The following is a 27,873-nucleotide window of genomic DNA, read 5'->3' on the forward strand; positions in this document are numbered from 1 at the left end:
CTTAGCTCTCTGTATTCCTCTCCCTGTGTCACAAAGGGCCTTCTCGTGCCCAAACGCATGCATCCTCAGAGAAGGCCTGCAAAGACAAAACAGTCCATATCGTCACAAAGGGAAATGCAGTGAGGATGAGAAAAGGGTCAGTGGGGTGTACATGTGGACAAGAAGAAATGACTAGGGCCTCAAGCTGTACAGCCTGGGAAGCCAGCCACCATACCTATGATAGTGATAGGGAAGTTCTCTCCAGTCCTGGGCCAGCCTCAGTCTTAAACAGGCCCGGCAAACACGGACTTGCCCTCCTCTCCATGGCAACCAAAACGACCTTGCATCTGTGGCAGATCTTGGGCAGGAGAAAGCTTCCTCCTCCACCTCCAGCCACAGACCTCTACTTTGTGTTGGTGTTGAACCCAGCTTTGGGCTTAGACTCTTAAGCGGCTATGGGAAGACAAGCTTTAGTACAGCCGTTCCCCTGCCTGGTTCATAATGTGCTTCACTGAATTTAGCAGAAGTAATTTTTTCCCTTTTCCTTGATGCTGGCTGCTAATGTAAATCGTTTCTTGGCCGCCTACTCTCCACTGCTTGCTGACAGACGTATAGGTGAGCAAAGTCTCACAGTTGTTCTGGAAAGCAGCCCCCAGATCCACCTCCAGGGCCAGTGACATATGTAGGAAATCAGCTGCTTCTGGGTCAGCACAGAGCTGGTCTTTCACAGTGGGACATAAAACTACTAGAAAGAATAAAGAAAAAAAAAAACATGGCATGTGGCTGCCATTTACTCTTTGCTGCAGAAATTAAGTGTGAAGGCTTTGGGAGTCAGAAGACTTGGGTTCAACTCAGAAAGCAGTCTGTCAACTATTCACGTTACTTTATCCTCGCCTGTTCTCACAGGTAAAACAGGAGAGTTAAACTAGGTGGTCTTTAAAGCCCTTTTCAGTGCTAAAGTTCTCTGATATTAAAACCAGATTCATCCTGCAGTTTTCGAAGAACAGAACTTTGCAGCTAAGTCCCAGGGCCATGCATCTCTGCAAACATGGCGGCTGGCTTCCCAGGCCGTACAGCTTGAGGCCCTGGTCATTTCTTCTTGTCCACATGTGCACCCCACTGACCGTTTTCCCATCCTCACTGCCTTTTCCTTTGAGACAATATGGATTGTTTTATCTTTGCAGGTCTTCTCTGAGGATGCATGCGTTTCGGCACCAGAAGGCCCTTTGTGACACAGGGAGAGGAATACAGACAGCTAAGGGCACTTCAAGCCAATGACATGATGAGAAATAAAAGGTTGTTGTGGACGGGGTGCCTAGCTGGCTCAGTCAGTAGATCTTGTCTTGGGGTCATGAGTTCAAGCCCCACAATGGGTATAGAGCTTCCTTAAAAAATAAATATAAAAAACAGTTGCTGCAGAGATACCTTAAGAATGGAATGTAAAAAATGCTGTAATTATTTAAGGTGCTAAACAAATATTTAATAGTATTGGTTAGTAAGGGTAACATATAACTTGCTAGTCCTCCCTACTGATTTACTGAGTACTGTGCGGCCAGTACTCTGCTAAGGTAGATGAGGCCCTTTCATCTAACACCACCATGACGTGATCACCACTGTCAGCCTCATTCTACTGATGAAACTCCTGCATCTTCATGTTTTCATGTAATAAATAATCTGGCAAAAACGTACAACGTAGTTGAACACTGCCCTGGGGTGCTGGGATGGCTCTGTCAGTTGAGTGTCTGACTCTCCAACTCTTTGATCTCATGTGAGTTCAGACCCAGTGTGGAGCCTACTTTAAAAAAAAAAAAAAAAAAAATACTGGCCGTACCGCCTTTCAGTGGTTTCACCACCATGCCCAAAAAAGGACTGGGGCAAAGACAGTTTTGTAGGTCCCCTAATTTTCTCCAGAGGCCTGGGACACAGCTCTGCAGTGCAGGAGATGCTGGCATCATCAGCCTAAGTCTTATAGGAATAGAAGCCCTGAACTGGTTTGCAATGATGAATAAAATTTAGATAGCAAAAAAGGAGAGGGGCGCCTGGGTGGTTCAGAGGACTGGGCCTCTGCCTTCAGCTCGGGTCGTGATCTCAGGGTCCTTGGATCAAGCCCTGAATCCACCTCTCTGCCCAGCAGGGAGCCTACCCCCCCCCCTGTGCCTGCCTCTCTGCCTACTTGTGATCTCTCTCTCTGTGTCAAATAAATAAGTAAAATTTAAAAAAAAAAAAAAAAAAAGGAGAAAGGGTTTTCTAGTGTGGTCTGCTCTGTAGAAAATGGAGAGTAAGGCTGTGATGAGCAAAAAAAGTGTTAGAGGAATGTCACATAAAAAAGAGGGTTCTGGGGCGCCTGGGTGGCTCAGTGGGTTAAGCCGCTGCCTTCGGCTCAGGTCATGATCTCGGGGTCCTGGGATCGAGTCCCGCATCGGGCTCTCTGCTCAGCAGGGAGCCTGCTTCCCTCTCTCTCTCTCTCTCTGCCTGCCTCTCCATCTACTTGTGATTTCTCTCTGTCAAATAAAAAAAAAAAAATCTTAAAAAAAAAAAAAAAAAGAGGGTTCTGGGAGCAGCTGGGTAGCCCAGTAGGTTAAGCCTCTGTCTTGGGCCCCGGTCATGATAGAGTCCCACATCAGGCTCTCTGCTCAGTGGGGAGCCTGCTTCTCCTCCTCTCTCTGCCTACTTGTGATCTCTCTCTGTCAAATAAATAAAATATTTTAAAAAAGAGGAAGAAGAAGGTCCTGAGGGTCAGGACAAGTGTTTCTTTTTAATTTCATTTTCAATCAAGTAGTTTCCAGGCCAATCAACAAATGTGTTTCAAAGTCAAGAAAACAGGTTTAATTAAGAAAAGATAAACAGGGGTGCCTGTCTGGCTCAGTCGGTAGAGTGTGCAACTCTTGCTCTCACAGCTCTGGAGTTCAAGCCCCACACTGGGTGTGGAGCCTACTTAAAAAAAGAAAAGAAAAAGGATAAATAATCACATATTCCTACCCTTAGAAAACCAAACAAAAGCAAACAAACCCCCAAAACACTTCCTGGAATCAAAGAGCCTTCTGAAATGATACAAACTGCCTTCCCATAGCGTGTTTCTGCAGAGAGTCACGCTGAAAAACACACGCACACACCCACACAGAGGAACCTCTGGAGTGACAGGACCACCCACTCACACAGACTCTTCTCAAATATTGAACAACATCCTGAATCGGAGAGGGGGTGTCGTATTGTTGCTTGAAAGAACTGACAGACTATGGTTTCTTCAGCTCCAATGGACAAAATTTGTTTCATATTAGCCACATATGAATTAATTTCTAAAGGATCCGTCTTTTGGAGAAGTACCAAAAAAAAAAAAAAAAAAGTGATGAAATTTGGAGACAGGAAAGCAGGGTCGGGGGAGGCGGTGGGGATCAGAAGATGGACGATGAAAAGGAATAATGCTGTTACTTGATGAAGACAAAAGAGGGACATAACTGTCTGATAAAGAATGAAATTTAAGAGACTCTTAAATGCTAGCCATATTATTCCCATTAACTCACTTCATCCTCACAACATTAAAAATTATATATGTTGTTCCCATTTTACAGAAGCGGAAATGGAGGCCAGTAATGATTAAGACCAGGTAGGCCTGGAACTCCAAAAGTTATCTTTTCTCCACACCTTAGGCAGAAGAGTTCAGGTCCTTCAAACCATCAGCCAATCACACCTGTATTTCCTGTTAGTGACTTATTTCCTTGAGGTTCCTGGAAAGGCAACAAATTAAATCTACGCAGAGAATTCCTTTCAGAGGAACATCCTAGGCTGAGTCATTTGGAGGGGGAAGGAAAGGACACAGCCCAGGTGAAGCACGCCAGTAGAATGAGTAAGAATTCAGGTGGCCAGAAGACAGCCAGGGGCCTACTGAGGGTAGCAGGGTAGAGAGGAGGGCAGGAAGTCCTGGAAGGGAGAAAACACCATGGACAACCCAAGTGAAACATCCATGAAATATGTGGTCACACTGGGTGTGGGTGTGAGGGGCGCCTGGGTGGTTCAGAGGACTGGGCCTCTGCCTTCAGCTCGGGTCCTCTGAACCACCCAGGCGCCCCTCTCCTTTTTTGCTATCTAAATTTTATTCATCATTGCAAACCAGTTCAGGGCTTCTATTCCGAGGAACAAGGGGAGCCTTGGGTCTGGTGGTGGCCACACAATAGGTGTGTTCCTGAAAGGACCAGCTGGTTGGTTGTGGCCTTAGACGATGTATTTGACCCCACCCAGTCCCTGCTCTTAAGATGAGTAGGATAAAGACCTTTTTGAAACTGCCTATAGGGGCGCCTGGGTGGCTCAGTGGGTTAGAGCCTCTGCCTTCCGCTTGGGTCATGGTTCCGGGGTCCTGGGATCAAGCCCCACATCAGGCTCTCTGCTCAGCGGGGAGCCTGCTCCCCCAACCCTCCACCTCTCTACCTGCTTCTCTGCCTGCTTGTGATCTCTGTCTGTCAAATAAATAAATAGATAGATAGATAGATAGATAGAAAAAAAAAAAAAAAAACAACCAAACTGCCTATGTAGGGGTGCCTGGCTAGCTCAGCCAGGAGAGCACGTGACTCTTGATCTCGGGGTTTTGAGTTCAAATCCCATGTTGGGCATGGCACCTACTTAAAAAAAAGAGAGAGAGAAAGGAAGAAAGGAAGGAGACTGCCTATGTAGTAATAGCCCATGCCACTCTATGACTCAGCAGTGCAAAGCTGCTCTTCAATGAGAGACAGAAGTACAGGACCCAATGTGACAGTCATCTTGGACCTCATAACCCAGAACCATCAGATCAGTCAAGTCCCCGGGCAAAAAGGGAAAGAGCCAATACTCAGAAGCACAGCTAAGGCAGGAAGATACAGTCAGAGGAAACACAGATTGAAAATCTGTCTCTAATTCAAGTCCACACAAAGAAATCATCAATTCTCCAGACCTGTTTCTTCCTTAAATACATGAACACACGTTTATGACAGCTTGGCCCTTCTCCTTAATCAAAGTACCCACAAGAGGGGTCAACAAACCTCACCTCTGAGAACACATCATCTCTGAACGAAAAACCCTACTCCCTACATCACTGCCTGGCAATGAGCAACAGAAGCCGGTCTCAAGACCACGACTAGAAGTCCGTACAAGTGCTCGCTTTGGAGAAAACTACTAGTCACGCCCTCAAATCAATAGCAGTTGGCCTGTCACGGTCAAAACCTACTTGGCAGAAGGAACATCACAGACCAGAGAGAACCAAAGCTGACTGTGCTGGCATCTGTATTCTAAAAGTGGGGGAGGTAAATGTTTGTGCTAACAAACCCCCACACAACAGAGGCTACCAGAGGACCAGAAGGATTGCCCATAGTTTAAAAGGGCCTGATCCTCAGCCACAGCAGAAGCAGAAGCAGGTCTGAACAGCATGTAGAGTAGAGCTGGAGAAATGATTAATGCTGCAGAGTAAGATGGGAGAAGCCTATTTGGAGAGTGGCTATAAAGTGAACCAAGAGGAAAGGAGGTACCACGGCAAAGGGGCAAAAGTCATTTAAGACCAAAGCTAGTTACCACCACCAGATGTTAAGCTGTCTGTACTGCTAGAATGTAATACACCCTCCCTACCCCAGACCCTCAGTCCAATCTGCTGTGCACGGAAATAGCTTTGTGTTTATTTCATTCTTATTGTTGTTTGGTGGAAACCAGGAAAAAAAGGGCCAAATTCCAAGCTGATTCAACACAGAGCAACAAGAGAAAAAACAAAAAACAAAAACGGGAACCATGGGTCCCAGAAAAGCAAAAGTGACCATGAGAATGTAAAGCTGCAGGACTGCTCCAATCTAGAGGAGGGCAGGGGAGGCTGAACAGACATCTGCCTTATACCCATTTACACCCACAGCTGTGAAAATGCAAGGCGGCTTTATCACGGAGCAGCCACTGTGGGACAGGCACTATCTGTGCTCGAGGCTAAGAGGGTACAGATGAGGAAGACTTAGGTCCCTGCCCTCACCAGGTATTGTGTGTGAGTGTGCGTGTGTGAGTGTGCATGTGCGTGTGTGTGTGTATGAGAGAGACAGAGACAGAAAGAGAGAGACAGAAAGGGTGACTGGGAGATAAAGATATAGAGATGATGGGGCGCCTGGCTGTCTCAGTCAGTTGAAGTGTCTGTCTTCAGCTCAGGTCATGATCTCAGAGTCCTGGGATCAAGCCCCACACTAGACTCCCTGCTCAGCGGGGAGTCTGTTTCTCCCTCTCCTTCTGCTGCTTCCTCTGCTCGTGCTCTCTCTCTCTGTCAAATGAATAAATAAAACCTTTAAAAAAAAAAAAAAGGTAAAGATGAAAGAAAGAAACGGGGATCACAGTGCAAGCCAAACACAGGGAAGGATACCAATGACTACAGGGTAAGGTAGACCATAATGCTGAAAGTGAGGTGGGCAGAGGGCCTTTGAGAACAGAGGTAAGCCTCCCCATTCCATATAAGACGAGGAAGGGAAAGAGAAGGTCAGCGAATGTAATGCCCAGGTTTAGTCCTGAAGGATAATCCAACTGTTTGCAGCAAGAGAAAAAGCACTGCAGGCTTGGGCATCAGCACGAAAGTTAGCCATTCCAAGTGGCCGGAGAGTAGGTGCATCCATCCAGAAGGGTGGACAGATGAGGCCAGAGGGTAAGCTGGGGCTAGACCATGAAGGGCACAGTAAACCAGGCTCAACAATCAGGTCTGAGGAAAAGGAAGGGATGTTGGGGAGATGTTGGTCAAAGGGTACAAACCTGCACTGGAAGATGAATAGGGCCTAGAGACATCAAGCACAGCACAGTCAACAATATCGTACTAAGACAGCAAAGCTGCTAAGAGATTAGATCTTAAATCTTCTCACTACAAAAAAGACATAATTATGTGATATGATATGTTAGCTAAGGCTACGGTGGTAATCATACCACAATACATGTATCAATCGGCATGCTTATATGTCAATTATACCTCAAAAAAGTAAAAATCTTATGTTTAAAAAAAAAATTAAAAAGAGATGGTCCCACCACACCAGCTTAGAATTAGAATATTCGCCTCAGGGTGTTCAGGGTTCAGGAAAGAGCAGTCTGACATCTTAGCTTCTAAAAATGCCACAAGTTTTTTGTTTTTATTTTTGTTTTAAAGATTTTATTTATTTGACAGACAAAGATCATAAGTAGGCAGAGAGGGAGGCAGAGAGGGGGAGTAGGCAGGCTCCCCGCTAAGCAGAGAGCCCAATGTGGAGCTCAATCCCAGAACCCTGGGATCCTGAGATCATGACCTGAGCCAAAGGCAGAGGCTTAACCCACTGAGTCACCCAGTCACCCTTTTTTTTTTAATTAAAAAAAAATTTTTATATGCCATAAGAAACTTTTTATATATTTAAAAATCTAAAATACATGCAAACCATCACAATGTGAGCAGGATGCAATTTAAGTGTATGGTTTTGGAGTCAAATCACCTATAAGGTATACTGTGCTTGGGCAAAATAGACCTGCGGATAAGTGCAAAAATTCTATTTCGGAACCTTCACAGAAATGGAGTCAAGAGCTCTGCATCTCAGAAGACATACAAGTTTCCTTGAGACAAAGAGTATGTAGAAATCTGAACTTTAAAAGCAGCTGAGCTCAGCTTTCCAAATCCTAGGAAGCCATAGGGATCCTCTTCCAGATAATTAAACTCTCATTACCTTGTCCAAAGACAGACTCAAAGAAGCCTTTACCGATATTTCTCACAGTGATCTATTGTCCTGGATCCAATTCCTAAACCCAACAGTGATCTGCATTACTGCTATTTATACAATCCACGTACAAGTGGTGGCTGCTTTTCCAGGGATGCCTGAAGCTCACCAAATTCAGTTCACCTGTTTTCTTTCCTACATGCCTTACTGAATCCCAGAGGCTATTTTTATTCGCAAAATTACACTGTTAGTAATTTACCTCCAATGTACAAACCTTTTGCTTTTACCAAAAGGAACCAAGATTATGGAAACAACCCTAAACTTGAAGTCAGGAGCTCTGCAGCCAGTAATAGGCCATCTAACCCTGAACCTTGAAATAAGACTACACTCTTGTCCCTGTATCATGAGGGACTGTTAAGAGCACCTGGAGAGACAATGGGTGAGAATGTGTTCTAAAACAGGTAAGTAAACACATCAAAGAGACCAAACCAAACAAAACAAAACAAAAAAAACCCCAAAAACCTTTCTTCTAAATTACTCTAGGTTAGGGGGGGGTGGCTAGAACCTGTGACTCTTGATCTCAGTTGGTGGAACGTATGACTCTTGATCTCAGGGTCCTGAGTTTGAGCCCCATGTTGGGTGTAGAGATCACTTAAAAATAAAAGCCGATAAATAAAATGATTCTTGGTTAGAATTAGAAGACTGTGACTGTGATGACATTTCACATTAACTGTGAATCCTCAAACAGCATTAAATAACCGATGATCAAGATTAGAAAACAAAATCTACTAAGACAACACTCCACTGTGTATTAAATTTAAGGTATTGTGGAGAAAAACCAGAACACTGCAAGACCATCATCATTCAGTATTCTTTGGGCCTTGGTTGCCTGGGGTTAAAATTCTACAGGCTCTGGCTGGCATTCAAAGGAGAAGCTTGCTCTTACAGTAGCAGATAAAAAGATTTGTCCACCGAGCTCTTCCTCTTCACTTCTCCCCACCCACTTCCTTTTCTTCCAAAGGAGAACGCGCTCATTTACACACTGGTTTGCCACATCCTGCCTCGGAAGCTACTTCCTAGGAGCTGCTTGGGCTATTCTGAGAGGAGCTTTAACTCCTTCAGGCCCCCAAGCCACTAATATATTTAGGACATCCTCACCCACCACAGTCATTTACAGTCTAGTAACTAGAATCCATACGATCATATAATACTTCCAACTTCCTTCATGCTGTGTACTAAATGTAAACATTTGACCTACAGCAGAGTCCGGCAGGAGCCACATCCCTTGGTCCCACCTGGGGGCTCCAATTGGTCCAGCTTTGCTAAATCAGTCAAAAAGGACAAAAAGAAGAAAGCAACTGACTCTTGATTTCGGTCAAAGTCATGATCTCAGGGTCTTGGGACCAAACCCTACATCAAGCTCTGCACTCAGTGCGGAATCAGCTTGAGGAGTCTCTCTCTCTCTCTCTCTCTCTCCTTTTGCCCCTCGCCCCACTCACACGTGTGTGCCTGCTTACTTTCTAAAATAAATAAATAAAAATATTTCTTAAAAAAAAAAAAAAGAGAGAGAAAGGATTCAAGAACAGCTATAAGAAACTCAATGCACATAACATTGTACTTGGTATCAGGGAAAACCCAATGGAGCAAATCTCCTGTCCCACATGAGCTCTGTAAGCTAAAAGCAACATTCATTCATTCCACATTTACAGACCACTCACTACACACCAGACCTGGACTACAGATAGGGCATCAAAACAAAGCTATTAGTCTCCAAAAGTTCACAATGAAGATAATGAAACAACAGATATACATGAAAATCACATAGGCACACACACACACTCCCAAGTAGTTCACGGACAGTTCCACCAGAAGTTTTTTAAGGGAGACCAGGCAGTTTCATGGACAGGATAATACGGGACTTCAACCTTAAAGGAGGGGGTAGACTTACAAACAGTGGCAATAAACTTGACAGAGAAATCCCAAAGGAAATGTACAAAGTCATGGGTAACATTTTACTGAGTGCCTACTATGATTTAGGTGTTATGCTCGCGACTTTACACTTAACCCACAAAACAACACTGTAAGTTAGGTATTATTACCTCCCCCACACTTAACTAATGAGGAAGCAAGGGATGCCAGGCCTCAGGAAGTCCAGCTGACAGAGCTGTTCAGGGGTGGAGGGCTCCAGCCTTGGCAGTCTGCCTCTAAGGATCACTCCTCCAACACAAAGCAAGAGCGCCCACTAAGTTCCAGAACAGAATCTGTTAACTGTGGGGAAGCTGGTCACAGAATTAGAAGAGGAGCAGGGCATAATAAAGCTCCTCTTTTCCCCTTAAGGAGCCTTGAGATCTTTGTAGTCAAGAAGAAAAAGATACATTTTTTTAAATCAATAAACACTAACTACCTCTATATGTAAGATCCTGTACAGAGGAAAATTATCTTCTGCTGTTATCACAACTGGCTTCCTGCTACATACATCACCCCCGTGCAGGTCGACTGGGCCCCACTGGCTGGCCAGGCATATGTGTCCCTCTCAAAAGGTTTCCACTTAGACAAAGACTACTGCCCCGCCCCAACAGGGAAGGACCAGAGAGCAGTCAATGGCACACCAGTTGCTGAGCTTCCAGCACGCCCCAACTCCAGTAACAGGAGAACATAGAACAATGAAGCTTCTATGAGAAATGAGAAGTATTTTTCAAGCTCCAGGCTTGGACCTTTTGTACGTTTTAAAAATCTTCAGCAGTTCTTGGGCTATATGTCTAATTTGCTATATTTGAAACGTCAATATATGGTGATTTTTAGAGTCGAAGAGCCAAACATACACTGTTAAGAGAGAATTTAACAATATTATTTTTCTCTCTCTCTCCACATACTCTTATCATTCCTCCTTTCTTTTTTTTTCCTAAAAGCTAAATCCTAACAGTCCAACCCGAACCAGCTTACCCCTAGGCTACAGGTGACCATACAGAAATCGTCAAGACTTTCATGGCCCTTACCAAAAGACATGTCAAAAGATGCTGTTAAGGGTTAAGAGGAAATGAATTCACTCTGTGCTGGGGGCATTTAACAGTATAGAGGTCCCCTTTATTCACTCTAAACAGAACACACAGACTCTCCCCCAGAGGTAAAACAGAATCAAAGGGCAGTAAAACAGAATCAAAGGGTGGGTGGTAGGACAGGGTTGAAAACAGGAGCCCGGCACTAGAGAAAAGTCAGGGGTCCTAGATCTCCATTCAGGCTGTGGCTCAGTAGCCATGAGCCGCCTGGCCTCTCTGGGCCTCAATCCCTTCATCACACATGCAGGAGGATGACTATAAAGACCTTCTCCATCTGTAACATTTAAGGACAGACAAGCAGTGATCCTCGGGGGAGAAAGAATGAAAGGAGTTGGTGGTGAAAAGGATGATTAATACAATGTAATGCTATCCTGGGTCCAGAAATAGGCTGGCTTAGAGCTGCATTCACCTTATCAGCTTAGATTTATTAGGGGGGTGGGAGGGCTGGTGGGTGGGAATCACAGCCACCCACAGTGAAATTAAACTATGTTCCCAGATGAGTTCTGCTGAAGTGTGACTTATCCGGAGAGTGTTAAACAACTCACCGGCAGTATGAAACCGTGTTACTGAAATTGCATTACTGCACAAACTTCACTTTTCCCCAAATGTGATTTGCAGAGAAGATGCAGAGCTGAGAATCCTGTGTCCATGACCATCTGTCCTATCCCAGTCCCTGGAGAGGCGTGGGGGGAGAGTGTGAAAAGCCACAGGTGCCGTGTATATTCAGCCACCAGTGTCACATATCCATCAAGAAGCCCAACATTTGCTGGGGATAAGTGTTCAGCCCAGCAGGCAAAAGAGGCTCACTGATGCATCTGGCTCCAAACATTCCCTGAGCCTGCCCTCTGTGCCAGGCAGGGGGGTGAGGGAACATCAGAGAATAGGGAAGATGTCACCGCGTCACCGCGAGTATATGCTCCCAAATGCCTCCCCTCTGGGCAAGGAAGGGGCTGTTGGCTGAAAAGGCAGTATAAAGGACTATACGCACTCTTTGCTGCTGGTGTGAAATAGACAATACCCTTAACCAGAATCAGTTTCCTATCTGGTGAGTAAAGGTAACACACATCCCACATGCCTCATGTGGCTGAATGAGGAAACAAAGGGATTAAAAACGATGAGGAGTGGGGCACCTGACTGACTCAGTTGGTACAGCATGGGACACTTGATCTTGGGGTCATGAGTTTGAGCGTCGGACAGAGAGAGAACTTAAAAAAAAAAAATTAAGATTATACAAAGCCTCACAGAACAAATGCTATGATTACTACCAACACTGTGATCTTTTTGTGCCAAAATATTAAACTGAAAATAATCAAAATAAGTCAAAGTCAGACTTTGCAAAGATTATGAGCAGAGCCTTGACCTCTGGAGGAGTGTCAGGACTTAGTCGCTTGGCAAAAATTCACCAAACCAGACAGCAGGGAGCATGCCATGCACTGGAAATGAAGATGAATAAGACCTAGTCCCAGGGTTCCCTACTTTCAGTCCAACTGGACAGAAGTTCCACACACAACTATAGAGTGATGGGATGTGTACAGAGCACCCTGGAGGGTGGAAAAATGACCGCTGCCTGGAGTCAGGGGGAGGACAGGTCTGTGACAGATTTTCACAAAAGGTGACCTTTGGGCACACCTGGATGGCTCAGGTCGTGATCTCATGGATTGTGGAATCAGGCTCAGCACCAGGCTCAGCAGAGAGTCTCCTTGAAGGTACTTTCCCTCTGTCCCTCCCCCAATTTGTGCTTGCTCTCTACAATAAGTAAATAAATCTTTTTTAAAAATAAGATGAAAGGTGACCTACAAACTGAGTTTTGACACAAAATTAGGATTGCAACATGGACTGAAAGGTAGAGAAGGGAATCCCTAGAAGGCAGTCTGAGCAGAGCCCTGGATGCACTGGGGAAGCCATCTGGATGAACTCTAAAAAAGTAGAACTCAAGAGCCACCTAGAGCAGAAGCCCCAACATCTGGCTTGAAGCACAGGAGTATTATCTTCCCTTTCTGTCAGTGTCTACCCCTCCTACCCACACACACACACACACACACACACGCGGGCGCGGGCGCAGGGGGCCCAGGAAATCCTCTTTAAACTCTCGGAGAAGAAAGCACAGCTGTTTCTTGTCAGGCAGATGGTGGTCCTGGAGATGCTAGAAGTCTGTGCTGGGATGTACTGTGTGGCAGTTTTTTCCTGGGCACTGAAAATAATTCTTTTGCTTCCTCTCTCCAAATTGCAAGTATGCCCAGCATTGTCTCTATTCTGCCTGTATGGATAAAGAACAGCTGAAGAGCCCCATCACTGGAAGTGCTTTGGGAGGTGAGAATTCTCCTTCTCACCTGTCGGAGAATAAGGCACCCTGCCAGGGAATCTAGTCCTGGCCCTTATCATCAGTCCTAATTATCATAAAAACCAGTTTACACACATGGAGTGTCTACAAGTCCTTTCTGCTGGGTATGTGTCATTATGCCCATTTTACAGATATGCAAACAGACTCAAGGATGCGAAAGAACTTCACAAGATCACTCAAGAGAGTAAGAGGCAGGGTCAGGATTCAAAGTGACACCTGCAGGCTCCAAAGCCTTTTCCCCATGTCACCTTGTCTCCAGGCCATGCTTACTCTAAAGTCGCCTTCACAGTAAAACCTACTGTGTGAGAAGCCCAACTTCCCTTAACCCTTCTTTGCAGTCCTGGGTTCTTCATCTGCCAAAAAAGAGGACTGCCGAGAGAGACCTCCAAGATTTCTGCTGATAATAAAATTTAATCTACTTGATTACCTACTGTGAACTTGGAAATGTGCTCACTGGTGACCTGTATGGTCATGTGGACTCATTATATAAACCCTGAAAGGCAGGAAGCCATTCCCATCAGCCCACTTCGGAGAGAAGCAGACACAGGGTGGTCACGTGGCAAGTTAACAGCTCTCCCAGGGAAGGAGCTGAGCTCTCACTCTCCCTCCACACAAGGCACAGTTATTCAAGAGTACTGCGGCCTGACAATTCTCAAGCCTGCAGACTTGCAGAGCCCTCTGGAAAAGAGGTTAATTTCTGGATTCAAATGAAACACCTGGAGAGGTACAAACAGTTATTTAAAACCTGACTGGGAAGCTGGGCTCTTTGCTGCACGGCTAGCATCCATAACTCCAAGAAGGGACTAATATGTGCTCCTCAGACCGGCCTGCCTTTGGGGCCTCTTCACTACAAAACTCTCATAAGCTCATTCCCAACCTTCTAGAAATGAGACCATACTCTATAAAAACTAGACAAGGAGTCGGCTGGGTGCTCTGCCCACACACTCCCCCCAACACCACCACTACCACACACCTCAGGCAGTTCGAGAAAGACTGGACATCAGGACTCCCTGATACTCCTTCCAGCTGTGCCCACCATCTTTAATGTCCTGTCCACCTCTCCCTTCCTACTCTCCAAAAAGACAGGCACTGGAATATCTTACCATCACTTCAACTTGTTTCTGATTTCTGACCATACTCAAGCATGTGACTTTAACATTTCTTTAAGTAAAAAATCCAAACTTTGTTTCTAAAAGACAACTTTCTAAACCAACCAATGAGTGTGATATACTGAAATCAAGTATTACATTTAAGGTTTCCTAAAAATATTACCACAGTACAATGCCTACTTATTGTTCCCATGTTTCCATCCCCCCACTCCACACACACATACACTTTAGACTGTCATTTAGACACTGGCGTGTATAATTTAAATGGCTTTAATAGCATCTACTAAAAGGACATTTGCACATGATTCTTCACTTTACTTCAAACCAATGATCCAAGCTGGAGCTTTCACTGCATTTCAGGACTAAAACAGTATGTAAATAGACGGATGGCAAATGCTGATGATAAAATTCAGGCAAGATTTTAAAGTGCATTAGACTCGCCCAGAACACTGACATCTTTTCCATCTTCAGCTAAAGTCCATTTCATCCATTTCTCAGCCCAGTGGCTGGTCTATACCAGGTACGTAATAAAATACGTAATAAGTATCAGTTAAATGAATGTTAATACATCTCAACCTTCTTTTTTATTTTACAGATTATATTTATTTGAGAGAGAAAGGGAGACAGCAAGAGCAGGAACACAAGCAGGGGTAGAGGGAGAAGCAGGCTTCCCACTGAGCAGGGAGCTCGATGCAGGACTCCATCCCAGGACCCTGGGATCATGACCCAAGCTGACGAGAGACGCTTAACGACTGAGCCACCCAGGTGCCCCTGAATATTCTTAACACAGAAGTATGAAACCTACTGTTGTAATTTTAGTCATAATCTAAATCTATTTGACCCTCACATAAAAGCCATTCAAATCACAGCAAACAATAAGCAGCTGCTTCTATTCAAAGTATACATACCTCTGTCATCTGAACCATTTTGAAGTTGGCCTTGATTGGAAGACAAATGGCAAGCAGCTGCAAGTTCAGCTACAAAGTGCTTGGTAGGAAGGCAGAGCACTAACCGGGGGAATCAAAGTGCTGTTTCAGACATTTACTATGGAATTCCGTTCCAACAAACCTCTCTCATTTTCCTAAAGGCAACTAATCCGGATATGCCCTTTGAACTTCGGAAAACACGGGGCTGCACTCTGGGAGAAAGACTCTAGTTTGAAGGCCAGGCAAGGCTGGGGACAGTAGGGCAGTCACTCCTCTTGCACACCTCTGGCCTGTTAACTGTTTTAAAAGGAGAGTGTGGACCATGGGAAAGCCACCAGGCAATCAGCCCAAAGGCCCAGATTAATCAGACAAAGGACACTGAACACATTACCTCCTTTCTTTGTCCCTCATTTTCTCCTTCACAAAATAAGAGGCAAAAATAAATAAAAGGGTAAAATTGGATGACCACTAGGCACTAGTTTTCTGCCAACGGTGGGAAGGTTCTAATCTGTGCTCTCCAATGCAGTAACCACTAGTCACATGCCGCCCCAGTCCCTTCAAGTGTGGCTTGGGCAACTTAGGAACTGATTTTTATTTTTAAACTTCACTGAATTTTAATACATTGAAGTTTCAATAGCTACATATGGCTAATGGCTCCAGTTTTGGCAAGTACAACTCTAAAAAGACCTCTGGAAAGGTGCCTGGCTGGCTCAGTCAGTAGAGTATGTAACTCCTGATCTCAGGGTTGTCACTTCAAGCCCCACACTAGGCATAGGGTTTACTTTGAAAAACAACAACAACAACAACAACAACAACTGGTTTTTTAAAGACCTCTATCATTTTACATGATCTTTGGACAGCTGTGTGGGAAAAACATGGATGTTCGAGTAGGCCAGACCTGGCTTCTTTTTTTTTTTTTTTTTTAAAGATTTTATTTATTTATTTGACAGAGAGAGATCACAAGTAGGCAGAGAGGCAGGCAGAGAGAGAGAGAGAGAGAGGAGGAAGCAGGCTCCCTGCTGAGTAGAGAGCCCGATGCGGGACTCGATCCCAGGACCCTGAGACCATGACCCGAGCCGAAGGCAGCGGCTTAACCCACTGAGCCACCCAGGCGCCCCCAGACCTGGCTTCTAAACTGAGTCCCACCACCTTCTAAATGTGCGAACTTCGTAAGTTACTTAACTCCCCTGAACTTCATTTTCCTTATTTGTACAACAGAATATTAGGACCTTTCTTGCAGAATTTTAATGCAAATTCAAGATAATGCATATAGATAGGAAACAGACAGGCTCTCAATAAATGTTAGTTCTTTTTCGAGTTATGATGTCCTTCAGGGATACAAGTTTCACGTCTTTCGACTTCATCCTATTGTTCCTTCCTATCTAGACCTGTTCTTAATTATTACCCCGCAGATTAACAGCTGTGCTCCTACAGATGCAGCCCTTGTCTTTCCAGAATGCCACTTGCTTAGGAATTGATTCAGGTCCTCAGCTGTGGGCGAGCCAGCAAGCCAAGTCCTCTGCACCTCCGGAACTGCTGACTTCCGCTTACTCTGGGTCCCCTCCACCTCACACCAGCATTCAGGAATTCACAAAACTCTTCCCCATGATTGCATACTAAGCTGACACTTTTTTCAATGCAACCAGAACACCTGTTGGTGGTTCTGGTACTTCCCTCCTAACTCTCCCCTTGACTTCCCCTAATATTTGATGGTTTCTTTCTTTGGAAACGCTTTAGGATAACCTTTCATTTTGTAATTGCTCAGTGATTCAGAATATTCAGAAATAGAAAAGCAACAAACTACATTTATGGCTAACCCAGCATTAGTTTAGTTACCAAAATAAAACAAGGCAAAAGAGACTATGTTTTAGAAGGGAGTGTTCCAATAAAATTTTTAAAAATGTTGCAGTCCCTATCTAAAAAAAAAAAAAAAAAATTTAAGCTCTTATTTTTGGGATGCCTGGTTGGCTCAGTTGGTTAAGCATCTGCCTTTGGCTCAGGTCATGATCCCAGGGTCCTGGGATGGAGTCCTACGTCGGGCTCTCTGCTCAGCAGAAAGCCTGCTTCTCTGTCTGCCTGCTCTGCCTGCTGCTCCCCCTGCTTGTGCTCTCTCTCTCTCTCTCTCTGAAAAATAAATAGTATCTTAAAAATATATATTTATTTTTAAGTAATTTCTATATCCAACATGGGGCTCAAACCTACAACCTCAAGATCAAGAGTCGCATGCTCTACTGACTGAGCCAGCCAGGCACCCCAGTCTCTACTTAAATTAGTATGTGTTAAAAGCCTGGTCCAAGTGTTCCACTGGCCTGTCCTCTAGTGAATGGAACCTTTCCACGGCACCAATGACCAAGTTTTATACTGGACCTAAATGAATGCCTAAAAGCAGGATTAATTTTCTATTAATAATTATTGGAATGTTAAGCTGCTGCCTTCTTCCTGTTGGGGGATGGGAGGAAGAAGATGAAATACAGGCTGGCATTTTGGTAGGATTGCAGTCTGGGTTCCAGTAAACCATCAGACAAAAGGTTTATAGTTGGCTTGGAATTCTTGCTAACCTCTGAGGCCTCCCCCAAAGGCCATTCTGGAAGGACCGTTTTTCTGAAGGATGGTATGAAATCAAATTGGGCAAATAACTTTGACTCTAGACTCTCAAATGTGGTGAAGGTCTAATTTTTTTAAACTAACTTGGAAATGTAACTTACAACTCAATAAAGAAGGGACTATAATTATCCTGGATCCAGACAAGCCTGTAAGTACAACAATATGATTGGCCAGTCATGTCTGCTTACAACCTCCCATATTCCTAGATTTAACCTGAATCTGGAACCCATGCACATCATTCTCTCAACTTACTGTTCTACTTTGTCTGAAAAGTAAATGCACGTAAGAGCATTCAAGATTCTGAACCTTTCTTGGGAACAGTTAAACTCAAAATAGGTCAATTCCAGAACGGCATTCATTTCAAGGGGACTTTTGTCTGTGGTTATTTTGAAAACCACTGCTTTTAAAACTGACATTATGAAGCTTAAAAATAGGCCCTCCTACTAAGGATCCTGGACTAAAATACCCTTTCCTCCCCTCATTTCCTTATCCCCTTTTCACTCAAACACCTAAGAGCATGGTGACACAGAGGGTTGCCTTCTCAAGAGCTTCAGATTATTACTTGAAAATTTTTTGATGACTTCTTGAAAAAATTCCAATTATTAGTTTTAAAAATTCTTTTATAATACCGGATACAGTTACCAAAATTTAGCGGTGGGCAGACCTGGTTAGAACATCTTCCAACCAAGTATCCCAAATGAAAACATGTAATATATACACCATAGGAAAATCAAAGTCTGAAAACCAACTCCTCCATTCCAGCTGTGTGAGCTCCCAGCAAGTTCTTTCTGCTCTCTGGGTCTGGTTTCATCTCGCAAAAGCAGGCAGGGGGGCTAAAGGATCTGTAAGGTCCCATCCCGCCCAAACAGGCTCTGCTTCTATGAAGCTAGGCAGCTGCTTCCTATTTTCATGGCTCTTTGGAAAAAGCAGAAATGTTCCTTGCCCAGAAGGTCCTTGGGAAGCATCATTATACTTAATAATGTTCCCCAGGGACACAAAAACTGCTATTGAGAGCAAAGCAAGATGGTTATAAAATATAAAGATGTTCAGAGGAAAAAATAAGTTATGTTTTAAAAAGGATACCAGTAAATCTAGAAATGCATATACAGTCAACCAAAAAAATTAGTAGCTATGACTGAATTTAACAAAGCTGCAGGACATAAACAATTCATACAAATCAAATCATGGTCAAGATAGAAAATACAAATTACGGGGTGCCTGGGTGGCTCAGTGGGTTAAGGCCTCTGCCTTCGGCTCAGGTCATGATCCCAGAGTCCTGGGACTGAGCCCCGCATCCGGCTCTCTGCTTCGTGGAGAGCCTGCTTCCTCCTCTCTCTGCCTGCCTCTCTGCCTATTTGTGATCTCTGTCTGTCAAATAAATAAATAAAATGTTTAAAAAATTTTTTAAAAAAAGAAAATACAAATTGAAAAATGTTCAGTCACAATGGCATTAAGAAAAAAATGACATCAAAATGTTAAGCCTTTGAAATATTAACTCAGAACACACTAAAGTTACTCAGAAGAAACTGTAACACCATAATAGGAGAGAGAGAAGAGACATTAATAAATGGAAAGGTACACCATGAGAGTTGTTAAAGTTTTCATTAGGGGCACCTGGTTGGCTCAGTTGGTAGAGCATGCCACACTTGATCTCAGAGTCATGAGTTCAAACCCCAAGTTGGGCCTAGAGATTACTAAAAAATAAAATCTTTGGGGTGCCTGGGTCTGGGTTAAAGCCTCTGCCTTCGGCTTGGTTCATGATCCCAGAGTCCTGGAATCGACCCCCGAGTCGGGCTATCTGCTCGACGGGAGGCCTGCTTCCCCCCCACCTCTGCCTGCCTCTCTGTCTACTTGTGATCTCTGTCAAATAAATAATGTTTTAAAAAAATTTTTTTAAAAGGGACGCCTGGGTGGCTCAGTTGGTTAAGCCGCTGCCTTCGGCTCGGGTCATGATCCCAGGATCCTGGGATTGAGTCCCGAGTCGGGCTCCTTGCTCTGTGGGGAGCCTGCTTCTCTCTCTGCCTCTGCCTGCCGCTCTGCCTGCTTGTGTTCTCTCTCTCTCTCTCTCTCTGACAAATAAATAATTAATTTTTTAAAAAAACTTTAAAAAATTTTAATTAAGTTTTCACTAACCCTACCAAACTGAAAAAAAAACCCTATCAACACTACATAAAGGCATATAACACTACATAAAAGGCAATTTTATAAATACATCAAAATACCACCACTACCAAATAAAAGTAAACCTGAAAATACAATAGATAGGTAGATATTTAATAAATTCCTGTAAGATACTAGAACACACTGTGGAGGATAACTAGACCTATTCCTCACACCAAACACATTAATAAATTCCAGATGGGACAGAATTAACCATATGAGAAAGAAATGGCTATAAGAAAAAGAAGCCACATCCTCCAGCAAAGTTGTGAAGAGATACGTCTAAATACTAAAGAAAGGTAGGGCTATCTCATACAAAAGACATGTTTTTAAAGACAAAAAAAAAATGCTTTTCTTAACACGACATAAAAGGAAAATCTCGCCAACGAGACAACGTTGCAGCCACATAATTGATAAAACTTTAAAATACAGAGCATACGGACTTCAATAAACCACCAGACAAGTACCTGGGTAGATTAACAAAAGACATGAATGAACAAATAAAATACAAAGCACATAAAAACTGTTTAGACATACCTCTTGAAAAATCATCAGAGAAGAAAAGTTTGCATGTGACTTTTTTTAAATATGTAGCAGTATCAGAAAACCGGCCCACCTACCTCTCTAGCTTCATCTCCTCCAACCTGCACCCATGCACCAGCGCACTCAACTACTTCCCAGCTCCTCCAGGCATCCCAGGCTTTCCCACTTATGAGAAGCCACTCATCCTCTGCTCTCTTCCTGCCATGCCCTGCCCCCCTCCATTCCCATGGAAATCCTAGCTATCCTTCAAGGCCCAGCTCAAATGTCATCTCTTCCGTGATGGCTTTCCTAATCTCCCCCACTGGATGTGCCTTCTTCCTCCTCTCCTTGAGCTCTGACAGTACTTTCTTTATACATCAGGGCACTTTCCTTCCTCAGCAGCCGTTTGTTTCCTTCCTGGGCCCCTGCGACCTCTCCCCATCCTGCTAATGAGGTTTTAAAATCCCTAGAGACAAAGAAAATCTTACTCAACTGCCCCCAGCTCCTAGCATAGCAAATTACATCAAGCATTCAATAAATATTAGTTCAAACGAATTGGTGAAATATAGAAAATAATCCCATTTCAAAAACACAGCCTGGCTAACACCTTAAGTAAAGCAGATTAACCTTCAAAGGAGCCCTTTCCATCTACCAAACTATCAAAAAATCAGAGCTTTAAAAAAAAAAAAAAAAAAGGAGAAGGAAAAAAACCTTTCTGCAGCTTGAGGAAACAGTTAAATATAATTGGTTCCATCTTTTTTTGGAACATATTCTGTTAATACGTAACAAACAGCGGCAACATGGTTCACTGCCTCTGATTTGGTGTATGAATTAATTTAAAAGCAGAACAAAAAAATTGGTTCAGAACATTTGCCAGACTATCAGTACATAATGAAAATCTGGGGGTGCCTGGGTGGTGCAGTCGGTTAAGTGCCCAGCTCCTGGTTTCAGTTCAGGTCATTATCTCAGGGTCTCAGAGTCTCCAGGTGGAGCCCCAAGTCAGGGTCTGCACTCAGTGGGGAATCTGCTTAAGATTCTCTCCCCCTCTGCTCCTCCCGCCCCAACCCCCTGCGCCTTCTCTCTCAAATAAATAAAATCTTCAAAAAACAAAATCTGGAAGCCACCTCATCAACAAAATATCATTTATAAAGCCAGACTCAGCCAAAAATATACGAAACCAAGAGGATTATGTCCATGAAAAATTGAGAGGGGGACTGGAGGGTGGAGGGAGACTTCATCAACTGATCACAGCCACATATATAATGGAATGTCCAAAAAAAGTTAAACTGGGAAGTTTGAAGTCTGTAGTTTCCTTCTTTAAAAGGTGTTAACAAATATTCAAAGAAGGGGGTGAGGGGGAAAGAGGTCACATTACCCTTCTCCACTTCTTCTTAACACGCTATAACCTCTTCTTAATCTGACTCCCTTGCTGACATCAAAGCAGGATGCCCCTGGGAACTACACTGAGAAATCAGAAGCAGGATCAGCTCTTTGAGGCTGTCCTGCGCCAGAATCCAGAGAACACCTGCTGCTTTAAAACAAAACACCATTCATCCTGGGAGGGGTTAACTCAGCAAACAGGTACTGGAGTCTCCAAACAGCTCTCACAGGCTTTTGGGCAACAGAACGAGGACACGAAGTAAAAACACAATCAAGCAGCAGTAAGACAGATGATTTTTGAGAATTGGAAGCTTCTGGAAGAAAACAGAAACAAAACTGGGACTTTAAGCTTTCCTCTCAGGCTCAACCTCATTTTCTGCCCAGCCTGTGGGTTCTCAGGGTTTGTTTTCTCCACATGTCAGAAACATTCACCATTTGCTTGACCTGTGCTTCCTGGGGAGATGGTGGAAATAGAACCAATTCATACCGAGGAAAGCAAAGAGGTTTTTTGTGGTTGTCAGTTGTTTTTTTTTTTTTTTTTTTTTTTAGATTTTATTTCTTTATTTGAAGGGAGGGAGGAGCAGAAGGGATAGGAGAGGGAGAGGGAAAGAATCTCAGACTCTGCACTGAGCCCCACATGGGGCCCAATCCCAGGACACTGAAATCATGACTAAACCAAAATAAGAGTTTGATGCTCAACCAAATGAGTCACCCAGGTGCCCCAGTTTCATTGTTTAAACGTAATTTTGGGCTCCCTGAGTGTTGCAATCAGTTTGAATCTGATAGCTCCTGATTTCAGCTGGGGTCTTGATCTCCGTGGGATCCAGCCCCACGACAGGCTCTGCATCTAGCGTGGAATATGCTTAAGACTCTCTCTTCCTCCCGCTCCCCACACTCTAAAATAAATAAAGAAATCTTTTTTTTTTTTTTTTTAGTGCAAGAGAGAGAGAGCGCAAGCGAGCGCAAGCGGGTTGGAGGGTCAGAGAGAGAGGGAGACACAGACTCTCTACTGAGCAGGGAGCCCAATGTGCCCCTCGATGCTACAACCCTAAGATCAGGACATGAGCTGAAGGCAAACGCTTACCTGACTGAACAGCCCAGGATCTGCCCCTAAATAAATCTTTTTAAAAAATAAATAGGGGCGCCTCAGTGGCTCAGTGGATTAAGGCCTCTGCCTTTGGCTCAGGTCATGATTCTGGGGTCCCAGGATCGAGCGGTCTCTCTGCTCAGCAGGGAGCCTGCTTCTCTTCCTCTCTCTCTGCCTACTTGTGATCTCTGTCAAATAAATAAATAAAATCTTAAAAATAATAAAACAAATTCTTAAAAATAAATTTAAACAAACAGGGGCGCCTGGGTGGCTCAGTGGGTTGGGCCGCTGCCTTCGGCTCGGGTCATGATCTCAGAGTCCTGGGATCGAGTCCCGCGTCGGGCTCCCTGCTCGGTGGGGAGACTGCTTCCTCCTCTCTGCCTGCCTCTCTGCCTATTTGTGATCTCTCTCTGTCGAGTGAATAAATAAAATCTTTAAAAAAAAAAAAAAATTTAAACAAACATTACTTTTGGTTTTGTTCAATCTACCAAAAATGATTAACCGTATCAGCAGTGTTATAAACACATGGATCCAAAAAGGTATGGCCCTAATCAAGTTAAGGGAAAAAGACATAAAAGGGGGGGCGCCTGGGTGACTTAGTGGGTTAAAGCCTCTGCCTTCAGCTCAGGTCATGATCCCAGGGTCCTGGGATCGAGCCCCAAATCGGGCTCTCTGCTTGGCAGGGAGCCTGCTTCCCTTCGTCTCTCTCTGCCCGCCTCTCTGCTGCCTTCTGATCTGTCTGTAAAATAAATAAATAAAATCTTTTTAAAAAAAAATTATCTTAAAAAAAAAAGACATAAAAGGCACACTTAGTGAATAAGAAAGCATTATGATTTTAAAATGATACTATTTAATGTGATAGTCATTACACAACATAGACCAGAAGTACAAAAGGGTTAAGAGAAAATGTGAGTTAACATTAAAAAGGGCTTAAGACTCAGGATGACTTTTGTTCTCTGGGAACTCAAATATTTATTATGAATTTTTCCAAACATACAGAAAAATGGAAAGAATAAAACAGGGAAACTCATAAACTAGCCAACTAAACAACTGCAAACAATTTGCCTCATTTGCTTTATCTATGTGTGTATGTGCATTTTTTTCCTGAACCATTTCAAAGTGAGTCTCATGCATCACCTATGAAGAACTTTTTCCTACATAATATACATAACATCTAAAAAATTAGTAATTCTCTATTCAAATTTCCCAAATTGTCCCAAGAACACATTTGGTCACTATTTCATTTTTGATTTGGCATCCACCTGAGGTTCATGCATTACATTTGGTTAGCATGTCTCTTTAGTCCATTACTCTAGAACCACACCACTCCCCCTGCTTTTGCTCATGACACTGACTTTCTAAAAAGACTAGGTCAGTTGTCATAGAGAACGTTCCACATCCTGGATTTGTCAGATGGTTTCCTCCTGGTGTCATTTAACTTGTTCCTCTGTCCCTGCATTTGTTGTAAACAGGAAGTTAGGTCTCAAGGCTTGATTAGATGCAGATCTGGCTTAGATTTTAAAAGACAGGCAGCATATAAAATGTCCAAATTAACATGATTTATCAACATTTGTAATTTGGTATTAAGAGCAAAAGATAACAGCTTTCTGAGAAGGAAGTTTTCAAAGGGGCATCACTAACAATACTTCCCCCTTGAAGAGCATTCCAGTAATGATAAAGTGCTTTCATATACATTATTTCAGATGATGCTTATCTGCCTGCCTTCTTCACAGGTTTGTTACATTATCATCCTTACTTTCCTAATAAGGAAAACCGAGGCTCAGTAAAGTTCAATGACAGAGCCAAGATTAGCAATTAAGAAGCAGTGTAGGTGTGAAGACAAGTCCTAGAATAACATGGAGTTATTCAGAAAACACTATATAATCTCAGGATTACCTAGATGTATACGTGGAGATGAAATTTATGCCAGGTTTTGAAAGATAGACAGCACTCACTGATTCCAGGCACCTTACTAGATGCTGGAGAAAGATCAGTACACAAGATAGTCATGGTCTCTGCCCTCACAGACGCTGAAGTGTGGTGACAAATATAAAACAAAAATACAATCACACAGGAAAGCAGAGGAGGGCATTCCAGACAAAAGAAACCATGTGAGCAAGACCAGACAGAGGTAGGAAGCAATTTGCTGGTGTGAAGGGAAGACAGTAAAGGGGTCAATGCGGACCACAACAGGTGAACTGGGAGAGAGAAAAATCAAACTAGATGGGGAAGACAGGGCCAATACCTACTCTACTGACGTATCCTCTCCCTTTCTTTCAAAGACGAACAAGTTCATGAAAGTAGAATGTTCTAAGTGTTTATGTTCAAACAAGTACCCCCCACATCTCCTTGCCACGATGAAGTCATCTGCAGGAATCTGTGTGCCCTTTCTGTATCCGCTGTGACAACAGCACAGGCATTCATTCCTCCCAAGACTGCAGACTATTCACCTGCGGCTGTTCTCAAATGACAGCACCAGTATTCGTTACTGCAGCAACAAAGAGGGAGACACATCCAAGTTCAAAACTACAAAATGAGTCAAAACCACTTGAAAGGCTCCTAGTGATCATGGTACACAACCCAAAAAGGCCATCAGAGACCCCCGAAAAGCACATAAACCTGTCATAACCTTGCTGTCCCCTTCCTGAGGGGCCTTCACATCCTAACAGATGTGCGTCCCAGACAAACCTGAAGGAAGTGCTGATGCCAGGAACTGTGCTCCAAGCGCAATCGTGAAGTCAGTCTGCATGTTTTAGGGTTATGGTGAAACCGTTCGAAAGCCAAAATCTATGGGTACCACCAAGGCCAAGCAACGCACCCTCCGTTTCTTCCCCACTTTATGGCCTTCAAAGCTCTTTTACATGAGTTTTACATGAGTTACCTTGTTTAATCTTCCTAATCCTCATTCGGGACAGGAATGCTTCATTTCATCAGCAGGTGTCTACTGAAGAGCAGACACTGTTCTACTCACTGACCAAGGAGCAAAGCTGAGCCCCCACCTTCATGAAGCTTCCACATTAGCCGGGCAGGGACCACAGAGGAATACACACCATGCGATGTTAGTTAGTGGTTAAGTGCTTGAGGAAAGACTGGGCACAGCAAAGGAGCAGAGACAGGAAGTGCTGTGTTACAGACTAGACAGAGTGAACAAGGACGACCTCCATGAACAGACATTTTTGCAGACAGAGGTCTGAAGGACGTGAGAAAGCAGGGTTTTTTTAAGAGCTTCCAGGTAGATGGAATGCCAAATGCAAGAGCTCTGAGATGGGAATGTGCCCCACCTACCGCGGACCAGATACCAGCATGCAGTGGGGCTGAAGGGCAGGTGTGTGAGGGGGGCAGAGGAAGAACACAAAGTACCTGATAGGGTGGGACCCCATAGGCCATTAAGGTCAAGATTCTGTAAGGCCCACCTTCCACTGAATACATAAGGAAACAAAAGAGTCAGGAAGTACAAAGGACTTGCTTGAAGTCAACCAAAAAGTGACATTTTGGGAAATGCCCTATGCTGGGATTTCTTCTTAGGGCTCAAGCTTTTCCTCATGAAGATGAGAAGTGCTCTTTAAGGGGCACCTGACTGGCTTAGTTGGTACAGCATGCAACTCTTGATATCGGGGTTGTGAGTTCAAGCCCCATGTTGGGTGTGGAGATCACTTTAAAGTAAAATCTTAGGGGCACCTGGACAGCTCAGTCGTTAGGTAACAGCGTTTGGCTCAGGTCACCATCCCAGGTTCTGGGATAGAGCCCCATCCACACTGGGCTCCCTGCTCAGTGGAAGCCTCCCGCTCCCGCTCCCGCTCCCCCAGCTTGTGTTCCTTCTCTTGCTGTCTCTCTGTCAAATAAATAAATAAACTCCTTTAAAATAAATAAATAATAAATAAATAAATAAATAAAATCTTAAACAAAAAAGTGTTCTTTCAGAAACAAAGGAGGAGATAAAGCAAGTGCCTCATCAAGGTAGGAGACACATGGTAGGAGACACACCCCAAGCAATCCCATTTGAGTACACCCCATAGGGAACTCCCACAGGGGTCCAAAGGGAGCCATGCACAAGGATGGTCATGACCGTACTGTCTGATGCAGCAAAAGGCTGAAAACAGTTGTCTCATTCTAGGGGAATTGACATAGAACAGTAAGTAAAATGTGGTACATGTCCAAGACTGCTCTGTAAACAAGACAAATAATGAATAGTATCATGTAGCATCATGAATAGGTCAGAAACATGGTATTTTGTTTAAAAAAAAAAAAAGTAAAGACAAACTGGAAGAAAAGCTGGGGGTGGTCATTGCTTCTGTTTAAATATTCCTGGTTCTCCTTCTAAGAAGCCCCTGCTCCTTTGAAGGTCAGCACAGCCGTATGATTTGCTTCAGCCAATAAAATGGGAGCAAAAGCGACCTGTGTCACTTCTCAACAAAAACTTTAGGAGCCAGAATGTGATTCACAAGATGCCCTTCTCACATGAGCATATTTCAGAGATGGTACCTCCATAAGCCTAGATCCCTAATGGAATCCAATGAACAGAGACTCCCACTGACCTGCAAGTGTGTTCAACTACTGATTTTCTGGTTGTTTGTAACCTCAGCATAACCTAATCTATCCCAACTGAGGCATATTTACAGCACAACAGTAATTTTTATAAAATCTTAATATATTTAGGGTGTACAACATGAGACTTGATACACATACAGAGAAACAATTACTATAGTCAAGCTAATTAACAAAAGTATTTATTTCCTTACATAGTTAACATTTTTTGGTTTATGTGAGCACCTGAAATCTACTATGTTACCAAATTTCCAGTATTTAATACAGTGGTATTAACTATAGCCGCCATGCTGTACATTAGATCTCTAGGCCTATTCATCCTACATTAACTACATACAGCTTTGTACCCTCTGACCAATACCCCCATCTCTCCACCCCTGGTAACCACCTATCTACTCTCTGTTTCGACTTACTCTCCCCCTTTTTTTAGATTCCACATATAAGTGAGATCACACAGTAATTTTTTTTCCATCTCTGTCTGGCTTATTTCATTTAATATGTCTTCCAAGTTC

The 27,873-nt window shown here is 43.7% G+C and overlaps 1 protein-coding gene across 1 annotated transcript in view; it reads right to left on the reverse strand.

The window, feature by feature from the left end:
- Positions 1-27,873, reverse strand: part of MAP2K1 (mitogen-activated protein kinase kinase 1) — a 78,301-nt gene that overhangs the window by 46,042 nt on the left and 4,386 nt on the right. The gene's annotated exons all lie outside the window — the stretch shown is intronic.

The sequence above is a fragment of the Neovison vison genome, chromosome 13 (assembly GCF_020171115.1).
Source record: "Neovison vison isolate M4711 chromosome 13, ASM_NN_V1, whole genome shotgun sequence".
NCBI lineage: Eukaryota > Metazoa > Chordata > Mammalia > Carnivora > Mustelidae > Neogale > Neogale vison.